The following is a 14,215-nucleotide window of genomic DNA, read 5'->3' on the forward strand; positions in this document are numbered from 1 at the left end:
ACTTCTACCAGAGGGCCTCCTGTGATTCTTTGAAGTTTGAGCCTTACTGTAGCGTTATTTCCACGGTTCCCACGTTACTTTCAAGAACAGCCATCTCTTATAATCCTCAGGGTTTTTCCTTCGTTCAGGAGTGACGGTGGAGCCTCAAAAAGAAAGAGACTGGACCCGGGAAACGAACCTGCTGAACACTGTGCCGGGTCCATCGGAGTGCGGCTGCAGGAGCCCGGGAGGGGACCAGAATCGGTCCCCACGAGCACGGGGACAGTCTCGGTTCTTTGTTGAATAAATACAAGAAAATGCGGCGGCGGCCAAGTGTGTTGGTGGGGGAATAGGTTGAGGCGTTTATATGCATAACTGTGCGTAAGAAAGATCATTAATGAGGCGCTACAAACGCAGGACAACCCTGGGCACCGGGTCATTGGCTTTTGTGTACTTGGAGGCGCGTGAGTGCCCTGCTCAGAGATTCCTCTTTGTGTGAAAGGGGGGAAACCAGAAGCTTGCAGCTACAACTGGGTTTTCATATCCTTTCGAATTCACAGGCACTCAAATACTCCCGCACCAACACTCTCCCACATTCCCGCACCGCCAATCCTCGGACTTCAGTTACTTGTCCGTCCGTCGCCGACCGAGCGAGGAGCGACAATGGCTCGGGGTGGACACCCACAGCTCCCCGGGGCCAGAGCCAGGGGACGGCCCGCCGCGCTCCGCAGCTGCGCGCTGAGCCCCGCCGCCCGCCCGTCAGCAAAAGCGAGCACCAACCGTCGCGCGGCCCGGCCGTTGGGCGGGTGGTAATTTCTGGGAATGGGGCGGGGTCCGCGGGGTACAAGGCCGGGCGTTGCAGGCTAGCGGGAGGAGGAGGAGCGGGCTGCGCGGAGGGGCGCGGGCAGGGAGGGGCGTGGCTCCACGAGCGTCACGGGCCGGGGAGGCACCCGGGGCGGGGCCCGTGGCGCACTCCTTTCCGCCCGCGCCCCCGCCTTCCACTTAGTCCCGGCTTCGGAGTGGAGATGCGAGAGACTCGGGCTAGGAGTTTCCACAACCTCCAGCCCTCAGTGACTGTCAGGCTGCCCGAGGGCCGAGCAGTCCCTGGAGGAGAAGGGAGGGAGTCCAGAGCTTGGGGATGGGGTGACAGCCCGGGCCCGCGGGGGCCCTCCGAGAGGGGCCAGGGTGTATGAGTGCGGTCTGGGCCGGCGGCCGCTGCAGGTGCACGCGCGGCCCCGCTGCCCCCCACGCGCCAGCCCGCGTTTGGGAGCCCCCGCGCCAGTCCCGGGCCCGGGTCGGAGTCGGGAACATGCTGGCGAAGTGCCGAGCACGAAGCGGGACAAGTGGCGAGAGTCTTTACCTGAGAAGGCGGGTTTTGGAGAAGTTGGGGGGCTACAGGGCGGGCGAGATTCGAGACGGCCACGGAAGCATGTTGGGCGGGCTGGTGCGGGCCGAGGGCGGCGAGGCCCCGCGGGGTATAAATAGCCGGGCCGGGTTTGACAGGCGCGGCGGTGACTGGCGGTGCCGCCGTACCCCCCTCCCCGCCGCCGCGTGGGGAGGGGAGGAGCGCTCGGAGCGGGCGGGGTGGGGGAGGCGGACTCGAGTGTCCTGGTGGCGGCCGCAGGAGGCCGAGGGGGAGGAGCCGAGGCGGGGGGTGGAGGGCGGGGGCCACCATTGCTCCCCGCGCCGGGCTCAGTGTCGCCGCCGTCGCCTCGGCGGTTGGGGGGTCGGTGGGGCGGCGCGGACGGGGGGCTCTGCGCGGGGCGGCGCGCCGCTGTTTTGTCTCCTCCTCTCCCAGTGGAGCGGCTCGGGCAGCCGGGGAGGCCCCGGCTCCCTCCGGACGCCTGGCCAACGGCGGCGGCGGCGGCGGCGGCGGCTACTCCGCGGCCCTGCCGGGAGGGAGGGCGACGCGGCGGTCTTCCCGGGGGACGCGGAGAGCAGGTAAGAGCGCGGGCCGCCGAGGCTGGTGGGAGGGAGGGAGGGCGGAGGGTGCGGCGAGAAAGCCTTGCCGTCCCGAGTGCCACCGCCTCCCTCCGCGCCCCCGCCCGGCGCCTGTGTTGTTTGCTCCGGGGTTAGCGGAGGGTTTTCCGGAGGCTGTGGCGGTGACACCGGCCGGGAGCTGGGAAAGGGGGCTGAGTGCCCGGCGGCAACGGTCGGGGAGCTGGACTTGGAGAAAGGGGAAGGCGCGCGGCGCGCCGCCCGCGAGGAGCGCGGGGCGCGGAGCCGGGCCGAGGGAAGAGGTTACAGACCCCGGCGGGGGGGATGGGCCGCGCGCAGCTGGTCTCGCTGTGTTTACATCGCCGCGCGAGTCACCTCTGCCGAGAAGCGGACTGAACTGACCCGCCTTAGCCCGCGAGGAGGCCAGGGCGGGGGTCCGGCCCTAGAGGAAACGCGTCCTGGGAGGGTCGGGTAAGGCGGGAGGCGGCGGCCGGCGCCGGGGCAGGGCGGGGAGCCCGGGGCGGGACCTGGGCGGCTGCGGCCGCGTGGGGTGGCGTGGACGGCTAGAGAGCAGTTTCCTCCGCCGTCGGGCCTCCTAGCCGCCTCTTACCTTTCCTGCTCTCTGCTGCTAGCTGGCACGGCAGGTTGTACGCGGTCATTCTTTTATTCTCTCACTCCACACCGGCCCCCTGCTGCCACTTCCCCCTGTTCCCGCGGGAGTGGGGAGGCTGGGCTCTGACAGGAATCTGTTTTTTAAACAAAACAAAAACGGGCTCTGTAACATGCGCGTCCAGTGACCGCCTTATGGAGCCTCTCTTTGCGAAGCTGGCCCTCCGGGACCATGTTCCTGGGTATTGGAGGGTGGGGTGGAGGGACGCGGCAGGAGGACGGTGAAGGCTTGGCTAGGGCTGGAACTGACTCCCTGAGCAGCTTTGCGAGCTGGCAGCCGAGTCCCCTCTCTACTTGGGCATTTTTATTCCATGTCAGTAGAGGACAGAGAAAACACCCCATTACCCCGAGAGTAATCTAGATTGAACAGTTTCTAACGTTCCTCATGTGCCAGCATCCTGGGCTCTTTTTTTTGTAGGAGCTAGCTACGCTGCAGAATAGCCTTTAAGTTCATCGTACTTCATGAAAGAAGAAAGAGGCAAACACTTTATTGTACAACTATGAATTTCACCCCCCTATCTTGTGTTCATCAACATTTATTTCAACTGTATGGTTTAAATTTTAATCCGCTGATGATAGAAGAGTAATCTGGTGTTTAGTAATCAGATTTGCCTTTCTTTTTAACTGTGAGTCTGTATCGTGAAGTAAATTATGCACTTTGTCTAGTGCTGTGGTCACAGAATAGTGCCAGCATGCACAGAATAATGTCTACTTTACCAAGATAGGATTGGATATTTGAGTTTCAGAATTTCTTCTTTTCTTCAGAAGGTAGAATGACTTTATATAAGGCTGGAAGCTAATTACATTTAAAGGGGTTTAGGAGTAAGGTTTAAATATGATATAATAGTTTACAAAGTGAGTTTATATGAGTATTACTGACATACCTTCTAAAAACATGAAGTAGAAAATTCATATATCTTGGGCATTTGAAATTGGACAATTTAATGTCAGTATTTTTTTAAACTTAGTGACTTGAACTAATTGCTTTGATAAATCATTACTTTTCATTTCAGACATATATATACTCATTTACAAAATAAACACAGTAGGTTGGAAAGAATTTGTAACTTTGAGATTTTTCTATCCCGAGTAGATAGATTGAAACTGTGGCTGTGGTAGGCCCTTTCAGTGTTGATGGCTTTACCTGCTCACAGATTGTACACCAAGCTTTATTGTCGTTGATGATGATAACAGCTTTATTGAGATATAATTAACTTACCATTCAATTCACCAATTTAAAGTATACAGTTCAGTGGTTTTTAATATATTCACAGAGTTGTGAAACTATCACCATAATCAATTTTAAAACATTTTCATTATCCCCAAAAAGGAACCTCATACCCATCAACTGTTACTCTCCATTTTCCTCTAAAACCCTCAGTCTTAGGCAAGCACTAATTACTTTCTGTCTCTATTCTGGACAAATGGCATAAATGGAATCTTACAATGTGTAATCTTTCATAACTGCTTTCTTTAACTTAGCCTAATGCTTTCAGAGTTCATTCATGTTGTAGCATGTGTCATTTCATTTTTATTGCTGAGTAATATTCCATTGTATGGATGGATATACCACATATTATTTATCCGTTGATTAGTTGATGAACATTAGAGTTTCTACTTTTTAGCTATTACAAGTAATGCTGCAGTGCACATTTTTGTACAAGTTTTTGTGTGGATATGTTTTCATTTCTCCTGAGTATATACAGTTTTTTTTAAATTAGTTTTTTGAGTTATTTAATACCCCAGATTAATTCTGGATGCAAAATTTAATAATTTGTTAGTAAATATATTGAGTTGTTAAATTATCACCACAAGCCAATTTTAGAACATTTTATTACTTCTAAAAGTTGTTTCTAGTCTTTTTGCAGTTAACCCTTATTCTCACTCCTGGCCCCAGTTGACTACTGATCTGTATTTCTATAGATTTTCCTTTTCTGGATATTTCATATAAATGGAAACATAGAATATGCAGTCTTCTTCATCTGGCTTCTTAACATGTTTTGAGGATTCATCCATATTGTAGCATGCATCAATATTTTTTCTTTTTATTGCTGAATAGTATTTTGATGTATGGATATACCATATTTTGTTTATCTGTTGACCAGTTGATGGGCATTTGGATTGTTTCCAGTTTTTGACTGTTAAAAATTATGAAGCTTGAAAATTTAAGTCTTTAGTGTGGTTTCATTCTCTTGGATAGATGCCTAGGAATAGAATTTCTGGGTCATCTAACTTTTTGAGAAACTGCCAAACTGTTTTTGAAAGTGGCCTTAGATTTTATATTCCTATCAGCAGTGTACAAGAGTTAAAATTTTTTCACAACTTTGCCAACACTTGTTATTGTCCTTTTTGTTACAGCCATTGTACTATGAAATTAACTCTTTGTGATTTTAAGTAGCATTTTTCCTAAAGATGCAAGGTGTTAAGCATTTTTTCATATGGTATTCATATATCCATTTAGGTGGAAAAAGCCATTCAGATCTTTTGCCCATTGTTGTATTATTCTTGACTTGAAAGAGTTTTTAATAACATTCTGGATGCAAGTCCTTTCTTAGATACATGATTTACAAATATTTTCTCCTAGTCTGTGGCTATTCTCTCTTTCTCTGTTTTTTAATTGGAGTCTTTTGGAGCACCAAAGTTTTAATTTCCCAGTTTTTCTTTTGTAGATCATGCTTTTGTTGTTTTAAGAATTCTACCTCATCCAAGAGCTTAAGGATTTCTTTTTTGTTTTTTTTTAGATACTTTATAGATTTTTCTCTTAGATTTATGATCTATTTTGAGTTAATTTTTGAGTATGGTACGAAATAAGGGTCTAAATTCACCTGTTGTATATGGGAAGATCCCCTGGAGGAGGAAATGGCAATGCACTCCAATATTCTTGCCTGGAGAATCCTATGGACCAGAGGAATCTGGTGGGCTATGGTCCATAGGGTCACAAAGAGGTGGACATGACTGAAGTGACTTAGCACGCACATAATGGGTTGTCTTAACACCATTCATTGAAAAGATTGTCATTTCTCCATTGCTTGTAAATGTAAAGATTTCATTCTGGACTTGCAGTTCTGTTTATCTGTATGTCTGTCCTTGTGCTAGTACCACTCTGTCTCTTTTGCTGTGCTTTATGGTAGTTTATGAAACCAAGTAGTGTAAATCCTTAAATTCTGTTATTTTAAAAAAATTGTGGCTGTTCTGGGTTACATGTAAAATTTGAAAAATTGACTTGTCATCGTCTGCAAAAAAGTGTTTTGGAATTTTGATGGGGAATGCATTGAATCCGTAGATCAGATTGGGATGAATTGCTGCCTTATAATAATTTTTAAATACAGGAACATGAAATTTTCTTTTTATTTATTGATCTTTAATTTTTCTAAGTGATGTTTTAAAATCTTCAGTGTACAAATCTTTTACTTAAAAAAAATTATTGTGGTAAGAAACTTAACATGAGATCTATTCTCTTGATTTAACAAAATTTATATTTAATTTTGGCTATGCTGGATTTTTGTTCTTGCTTGGACTTTTCTCCAGTTGAAGCGAGTGGGGCCTACTCTCGTTCCAGTGCTTGGACTTCCCACTGCCGTGGCCTCTCTCGTTGCTTTAGGCACAAGCTGTAGGAAGCATGGGCTTTAGTAGTTTTGGTTCCTCGACTCTATAGCACTGGCTCAGTAGTTGTGGCCTCTCAACTTAGTTGATCCGCAGCATGTGGCATCTTCCTGGACCAGGGATCTGGTGTTCCCCGACCAGGGTGTCTTCTGCATTGGCAGGTGGATTCTTAAACACTGAGCCACCAGGGAATCCTTTCTTTATTTTTTAAGAACACAGTAAACTGTTGTTAACTGTGACAAAATGTTGTATAACAGATTTCTTTATTTGATAGAGGGTTCCTTTTTAATTCTGTTTTATTCAGAATTTTTATTTTTATCAGATTTTACTGAAGTTTAGCAAATGTGTTTTCTGCATCTCTTAACATGACAAACTGTTGTAGTTGCTCAAGGTGATCCTGGTTTTAGTACTGGAACTCCTGCTTCTTGGGAAACGCTTAGTCTCAGACAAAACAGAATGGTTGGTCACTTTAATGTCTGAGATGATCATGTGGTTTCTGTCCTTTATTCTATTAATATAGAGTTTTATATTAATTGATTTTTAACAGTTAAACCAGCCTTGTATTCCTGGGGTAAATCCCACTTGATCCTGGTATATAATTCTTATATGCTGCTGGATTTACTTTGCTAATGTTTATTGAACGTTTTTGTGTCTGTACTTATGGAAGATACTGGTCTGAAGTTTTCTTGTAATCTCTTTGGATTTTGTAATGTAATAATACATTTTAGTCCCAGAATAAATTGAGAATTGTTCCCTCTTCTGTTTCCTTTGAGTTTGTGAAGGATTGGTGGTATTACCTCCTTAAATATATTCATAGAATTCATCAGTGAAATATTCTGGGCCTAGATTTTCCTTTTTGGAAAATTCTTAAACTGGTAATTCAGTTTCTTCACTGGACCTATTCAGATTATTTTGGTAAGTTTTGTGTTACTAGTTTTGGTAATTGTGTTTCTAGGGATGTGTCTATTTCATCTAAGCTATTTAATATTTTTGGCATGTACTTTGTAATAGTCCTATATATGCTTTTAATTTTGCAAGCATAGGAGTGATGTCTTTGTTTCATTTCTAATTTTAGTAGCATGTTTCTACTTTCTTTTTTACTTAGTCATTTTAGGAGATTTGTCAGTTTCGTTTTCAAGGGAAAAACGTTTTTCTGTTTTCTACTTCACTGATTTCCATTTTAATCTTTATAATTTCATCCCTTCTATTTGCTTAATATTTAATTTGCTTTTCTTTTTCTAGTTTCCTAAGGTAGAAGCTTAGGTTATTGATCTGAGATCTCCTTTTCTGATACAGGCATATAAAACTATACATTTCCTTCTAAACACTCTTAGCGACCATATGTTTTTATATGTTGTGCTTTTTAAAATTTTAATTCATACTTTCTTGTTGCCTTTGTGATATCTTCTTTGAGCCATGGTTATTTAGAAATGTATTATTTAATTTTCAGTTATTTGGGGATGCCCTAAATTTCATTATTGTTAATTTCTAGTTTAATTCCCCTGTAGTAAGAGAACATCCTTTGTATTTTTTCTCTTTTACATTTATTAAACATCTTTATGACCTAGTAGGTATTCTATTCTGAATAATGTTCTATATGCACTAGAAAGGTATTCTGCTATTGTTGGGTGGAATGTTTTATAGGTATCAGGTCAAGTTGGTTTTTTGTTGTGACTTTCTGTCTAGCTTTTCTGTTAATTATTGAGAGTGAGATATTAAAATCTATTGCTTCATATTTTTGGGGCTGGTGTTAGATATGATATATGGATATAATAATATACATACATTTTATAGTAGTCTTTTATCTGGTGTTAGTGTGGCTGCTGCAACTCTGTTATGTTTACTGTTTGCACTGTACAGCTTTTTCTGTCTTTTTACTTTTGTTTTCAATCTAAAGTGTATCTTACAAACAGCATATAGTTAAAATGCTTATTTAAAAAAGTTAATGTGACCACTTCTGCCTTTTGATTGGAGAATTCATAATCTGTTCACATTTAATGTTATCATTGAGAGTCAGATTTATGCAGTTCTGCTAGTTATTTTCCATATGTCTCATTTCTTTTTTATTTCTTTCTTTAGCCTCTACTGCCTATTCTTGGAGTTAATAGTTATCTTCCAGGCTATCATTTTAATTCCTTTGTTAGTTTTTTAACTGGATTTTTAAAAGTTATTTTCTTAGGTTGCTTTAGGGATTACAGTGTGTATCTTAATTTATCAGTTTGCTTCAGAATTGACTGATTTAATTATAGTAAAATACAAAAACTTTGCTCTATTTTTTTTCCTGTCCTGTCAATATTGTCATACATATTAAATTTTTATGTTTTAGGAGCCCAACAATACAATTTTACAATATTTTAATGTAATTGCATGTTTTTAAAAATAGTTAAGACAAGAAAACATTTAAACAGTTTTTTAAAATATCACATATTTACTGTTTATGTGTTATTTCTTTTTATGTATTGATTTATGGGCTGATTATTTCCTTTCAATCTCATGGACTTCCTTTTGGATTTCTTGTAAGGAAAGTTTGTTACTAATGAATTATCTCAGTCTTTGTTTCTTGGGCTTATTTTTATTTTGCCTTTATTTTTGAAGAGTACTTTTCCTGGATATAGAATTCTTTGCTGCATTTTTTTTTCTTTTAGCATCTTGAATATGTCATCTTCTGCTTTCTGGCCTCCATTGTTTCTAATGAGTAGTTTTTCTTTTTTGTGCTTTCAAGATTTTCTGTCCTTAGCGGTTTTACAGTGATATGTCTGGGTGTGGATCTCTTTGTATATTTGGATTCAGAAAACTTAAATGTGGTGGTGAACATTTTTAAAACATTTGGTAAGTTTTATCTATAATTTCTTCACATACTTTTTCTATTCTTTCTTCTCTCTCCTTTTTTTCTAGGACTCTCATTACATGTATGTTGGGATGCTTCATGGTATTCTTAAATCTCTGAGGATCTGTTCATTTAAAGATTTTAAAAATTATTTTCTCTTCTTCATAATTGGTGCGCTTCCTTGGTGGCTCAGATTGTAAAGAATCCGCCTGCAAGGCGGGAGACCTGGGTTTGATCCCTGGGTTGGGAATATCCCCTGGAGGAGGGCATGGCAACCCACTCCAGTATTCTTGCCTGGAGAATCCCTGTCGGCCGAGGAACTTAGTACATGGCTACAGTCCATGGGATTGCAAAGAGTTGGTCACCACTGAGCAACTTTCACACACTCACACGCATTGATATAGCTTCAAGTACATTGGCTGTTTCTTCTGTTATCTCCAATCCACTTTTGAACTCTGCTAGTGAATTTAAAATTTTGGTTTTTTCTCTTTTTTCCCCCCTGCACCAAGTGGCTTTTGGGATCTTAGTTCCCCCTACCAGAGCCCTTGGCAGTGAAAGCTTTGTGTCCTAACTGCTGGATATCTAGGGAATTTCCCCAAATTTTGGTTCTTAATATTTTTCCACTCTAGAATTATTAACACTTTTTAACTCCAGGATTTCCATTTATTCTTTTTTAAAAAAATAATATCTGTATGTTTATTGAGAGTGCCTATTTTATGAGTTATAGTTGTCATACTTTCCTTTAATTTTTTTAAACATGGTTTTTTTGTTTGGAGATGAAATTAAATTTTAGGTAGAAGATGATAGCTCAGCTGTGTTAAATACTAAAATGAAGTTTATTTCTAAATTATATTCAATATTTTAATCTGTATTTCATGATATACATAAAAGTATATTACTCATAAATGCTAAATTTCATCTGATAGTTTCTTTTTAAACATAATTAACAATTTACTTACAGTACTATTGTTTACTGATAAGTAGGATCAGTGTACAGTTTGAAAGACATGTTATTAATTCTGAAACCTTAGTTCATTCTCTGAACTGCTTATATAATATAAATTCTACATGTTTATTTGTATTTCTTGCTGCTTAATTCTCTCACAGTAGGTGCTAATGCGTAGAAAAAAGCAGAAGAAGCCTAAGAGAGCAATATAATGTGTTAGAATGGTTATAAAATATAAAAATCTTTATATGAGCCTGCACATTTAGTAGTATAGTATTTATTCATTTTAGTTCCTTGAGAGATTATAGTAAATAAGATAAATGTAGTACTTGTTTTCATGGAACTTTATATTCTGTTAGAGGAGACATAGGTTAAACATATTAACAAGATAATTTTAGAGAATGATAAATACAGTGAACAAATAAAATAGGGTAAAGTGAAAGTCGCTCAGTTGTGTCTGACTCTTTGCTACCCCATGGACTATGTGGTCCATGGAATTCTCCAGGCCAGAATACTGGAGTGGGTAACCTTTCCCTTCTCCAGGGGATCTTCCCAACCCACGAAGTGAACCCAGGTCTCCCGCATTGCAGGCAAATTCTTTACTAACTGAGCCACAAGGGAAGCCCAAAATAGGGTAATGTGATCTCAAATAGAGAATGATGAGGCAGCAACATGGAAATGTGATATAATTTTGGTGGGAGGGGAGCCGTGAAGAAAATGTCTCTCAGAAGAGGTGGTATTTGAAGTGAGATCTGCATGATGGGTGAGGAGGATTCAGTCTGTTCATGATCTGGAAGAGCTTTGTAGCCTAGAGAATAGGAGGTGCAGAATAAGCTTGGAGTGTTACAAGAGCAGGGCCAGTGTGGCTGGAGTTCAGCAAGCCAGTGAAAGAGAAATTAAGGGATGAATGAGATCAGAGAGGTGGGGTGGGCTTCCGCTGGGTTATCTTTATAAAGACCATGTTAGAGTTTAGATTTTTTTCCAAGTGTGGAGGGAAAACAGTGGAAAAATATTTCAGTGACTTACATTTTTAACTCAGGAGTTAATTTACAGGCTAAAGCCTGAAGCCAACTGATGCAAAGAGCCGACTCATTAGAAAAGACCCTGGTGCTGGGAAAGATTGAAGGCAGGAGGAGAAGGGGATGACAGAGGATGAGATGGTTAGATGTCATCACTGATTCGATGGACTTGAGTTTGAGCCAGTTCCAGGAGTTGGTGATGGACAGGGAAGCCTGGCATGGGTTGCAAAGAGTTGGACACATCTGAACTGAACTGATATGGTTTTATTTTTTTTAGCAACTTCTGAGTGTGAGTAAATTTCTGACGGGTTTTCTATAAATGACTTTAGCTTTATAAAAGATAGAAGGGAAAGTAGCTTTTCCCCTGTTTCTTCCTTGAAATTAGCTGGAAAATACAACAAAAAAATCAATATCTGTAAAGCTTTGAATTTGTAGTACAGTTGTAGCAGTGGCAAAGATTCTTGCCTAGAAATTAGAGTTCCAGGTGCAATGGAGAAGATGATATTTAGTCCTTCAAGTTAAAATAAGCACACATTTGTTCATAAGTAGTTTAGGCCTCAAAGTGAGAGACTGGGTGCACTTTTCTCCCTAGATACTTCTGCAGGGCCCTTTTTATTTAATACTCTGAGAAAGTTTATATTTTGGTTCCAGGTATAATACATACCCATGTCTTAATTAAGATAGAAAGCCTATGCCTGAAAAGCTTTGTTTGTTACTAATACAGAGTTGCAGGCCAACGCTTCTTTCTAAAAGAAAAAACAGAAAGCTCAACCTAGAGAGAGCAAAGAACTTCTCATGCTGTCAGTTTCTCCCTAAGGCCTGCAGAACTAATATGAGAGAATTTGTGAGTTAAATAATTAATTCCCTCCTTTTACCACTCCCCCTTTTTTGTGGGGAAAAGGGAGAAACATATATGCTTATATAGATATGATATATATAATTCCCATTTAGCATATTTGAACCTTTCTGATTAGCCTATGTTATGGGCCAATAAGTAAGTAGGTAGAGAAATCTCCCAGGGTGGGGTGGGAGAGGTTCTATGTGATTCTTTGACAGTTTTAATGTTAAAAACAGTTGTATAATCATGAGGCAGAAAAACTTAAAGAGCATAGACTCTGGATCCAGACTGCTTAGGTTGAAATTCTGACTCTCCATTTGTTTGTTGTTTGACCTTGAATAAGTTCCTTTAGAAAAAAAAACAAACTCCTGGTGCTTCAGTTTCCCCAGATGTAAAATGGGGAATTATATTTGTTTTGTAGGATTGTGTAGATTTACTGGATGAATACATATAGCAAGTTTAGAATAATGCTGGCATGGAGTAAGTGCTCTATAAATGTTAACTACTATTATCCCTTCGTTGTTTGGAAGAAGAAAAAATACTCTTAAGCTAGGCTGGTTATTGACTTTCTTTTAGGATAAATTCACAGTAACGAATTCATATCCTGTTGAATCAGAATATTAAAAAGTTTGTTGTAAAGAGCAGTTCTTTGCTTTCTTTTAAATCACAAAAGTGAAGAAGTTGGCAAAGGCTTTAGAATGATCTGTACTAGGGTCTCTCCTTCCCAGTTTGCTTTGCTGAATAGAGCCTAAGTAGATTTGAGGTTTCTTCATGACTGGGAATCTGCCATACATTCAGATCACCGCTAGCTTCAGCTTCCCATAAAGCAGTTGCTTGACTACCTTAATCCAGTTGAAACAAGTCTTTTAAGCATCTCCTTTTGGATGTGTAAGAGCTAGAGTGACCAGGCTTAAGACTTTTTAAACATCTGCCCAGTGGTCATGGGATAAGCCAATGACCTTTTTTTCTTAAATTTTGCTGTGCCAGGTCTTAGATGCAGCACATGGGTGGGATCTTCGATCTTCATTATGGTGTGTGGGATCTTGTTTCCTGACCAGGGATCCAACCCTAGCCCCCTGGTTTGGGAGCACGGAGTCTTAGCCACTGGACCGCCAGGGAAGTCCCAAGCCAGTGACTTTTGATTGTTACCCTTTCCCTAACCAAATATCCAAATACATATTCTTTTATCTGGTTCTTGCTTGATTTGGAAATGTCCTTATTCATAGACTATATGTGGCTGAACATTTATTTCCACCATTATAGTATTTCTTACGGATGGTTTGTGAAGTAAGAATAGAAATGAATATTCATTTAAGTTTAGGGTTACTGATTAATGATCAAAGCTTTGGGGACTTCCCTAGCAGTCCAGTACTTAAGGCTCCACCCTTCTACTGCTGGGGGCTCAGGTTCCATGCATACCTCTTGGTGCAGCAGGAAAAAAAATCAGACCTTCGTTGCTTATCTGCATCCTCAAGATAGGTTGGATTCTAAGATGTGCTTTATGTGATCACTTCCTCTCTTATTATGCTTATTTCCTTATTATTGTCCTAGAATTTAAGCATATGTGAAATGGTAATAGAGATTAGGAGGAAAAAATATTAAAGGAGTATAGCTAGGCAGCAGTATCAATTTTAGCTCCAGCGGTAACTGTGGGCAGCCAAGTCAGGTTGATTTTATCTTGCTGTTTCTTTGCTCATCAGTTCTTTAAATAACTCTAATGTTTGATTATTTGGAGTATTTTTAGATGATAATTCTTTCCTAGATTTTCACCATCCTAAAATAAATTGAACAAACCAACATTTGTTAGATGACGCCCAGAAACCTGGCCATTGTAGTTCTTTGGTTGATGAAGAAACCAACCGAAACATGCAAGAAAAGCATCAAAATACCTTAAACAGAACTTGGATGATGTCACAAATTACCTAAGTTCACTTCTTATCTGTGTGTGATTCTGTGTCTTTTTCTGTGTGTCAAAACTCAGGGCCATGAGTAAACGTGGATTTTAAGATATTGTTATCTGTGGTACAGGACTCTTGAAATGCAGAATTGTTTTTATGCTTGCCAAGTTATCTTACTTGATTTTCCAGTTAGCCTCTTCAATCTGTTTCTTCTTCTGTAAAATGAGCTCTAAGATCTCTTTCAGTAATTTAATAGTTTCTTTTATCTTGTCAATTTCTGACATCCAATTTATAATATCTAGATGACTCACCTTGCCCTAAAGTAAGTCCCATGACAATGACCTCTTGCTGCCCAGATAATTTCCAACCCTGACTTATGGGCCCAAATATTTGTAAACCATATACTTCTTACACTTAGTTCCATTTTCAGAAGGGGATTCTTCTTTCCTTAAAAGATTCATTAGTTTACTTTTTATCCCTTTAAAATGTACTGATTTT

At 41.2% G+C, this 14,215-nt stretch overlaps 1 protein-coding gene across 4 annotated transcripts in view; it reads left to right on the forward strand.

Annotated features, from left to right (window-relative positions):
* The first annotated feature begins 1,861 nt into the window (after positions 1-1,861).
* Positions 1,862-14,215, forward strand: part of ELF2 (E74 like ETS transcription factor 2) — a 97,745-nt gene continuing 85,391 nt past the window's right edge. For all 4 annotated transcript variants that reach the window (XM_068990239.1, XM_068990241.1, XM_068990240.1 and 1 more), the window contains exon 1: positions 1,862-1,920. The gene's annotated coding sequence lies outside the window, so the exon portion shown is untranslated. The remainder of the gene's footprint in view (positions 1,921-14,215) is intronic.

This window comes from Capricornis sumatraensis, chromosome 17 (assembly GCF_032405125.1).
Source record: "Capricornis sumatraensis isolate serow.1 chromosome 17, serow.2, whole genome shotgun sequence".
Lineage (NCBI taxonomy): Eukaryota > Metazoa > Chordata > Mammalia > Artiodactyla > Bovidae > Capricornis > Capricornis sumatraensis.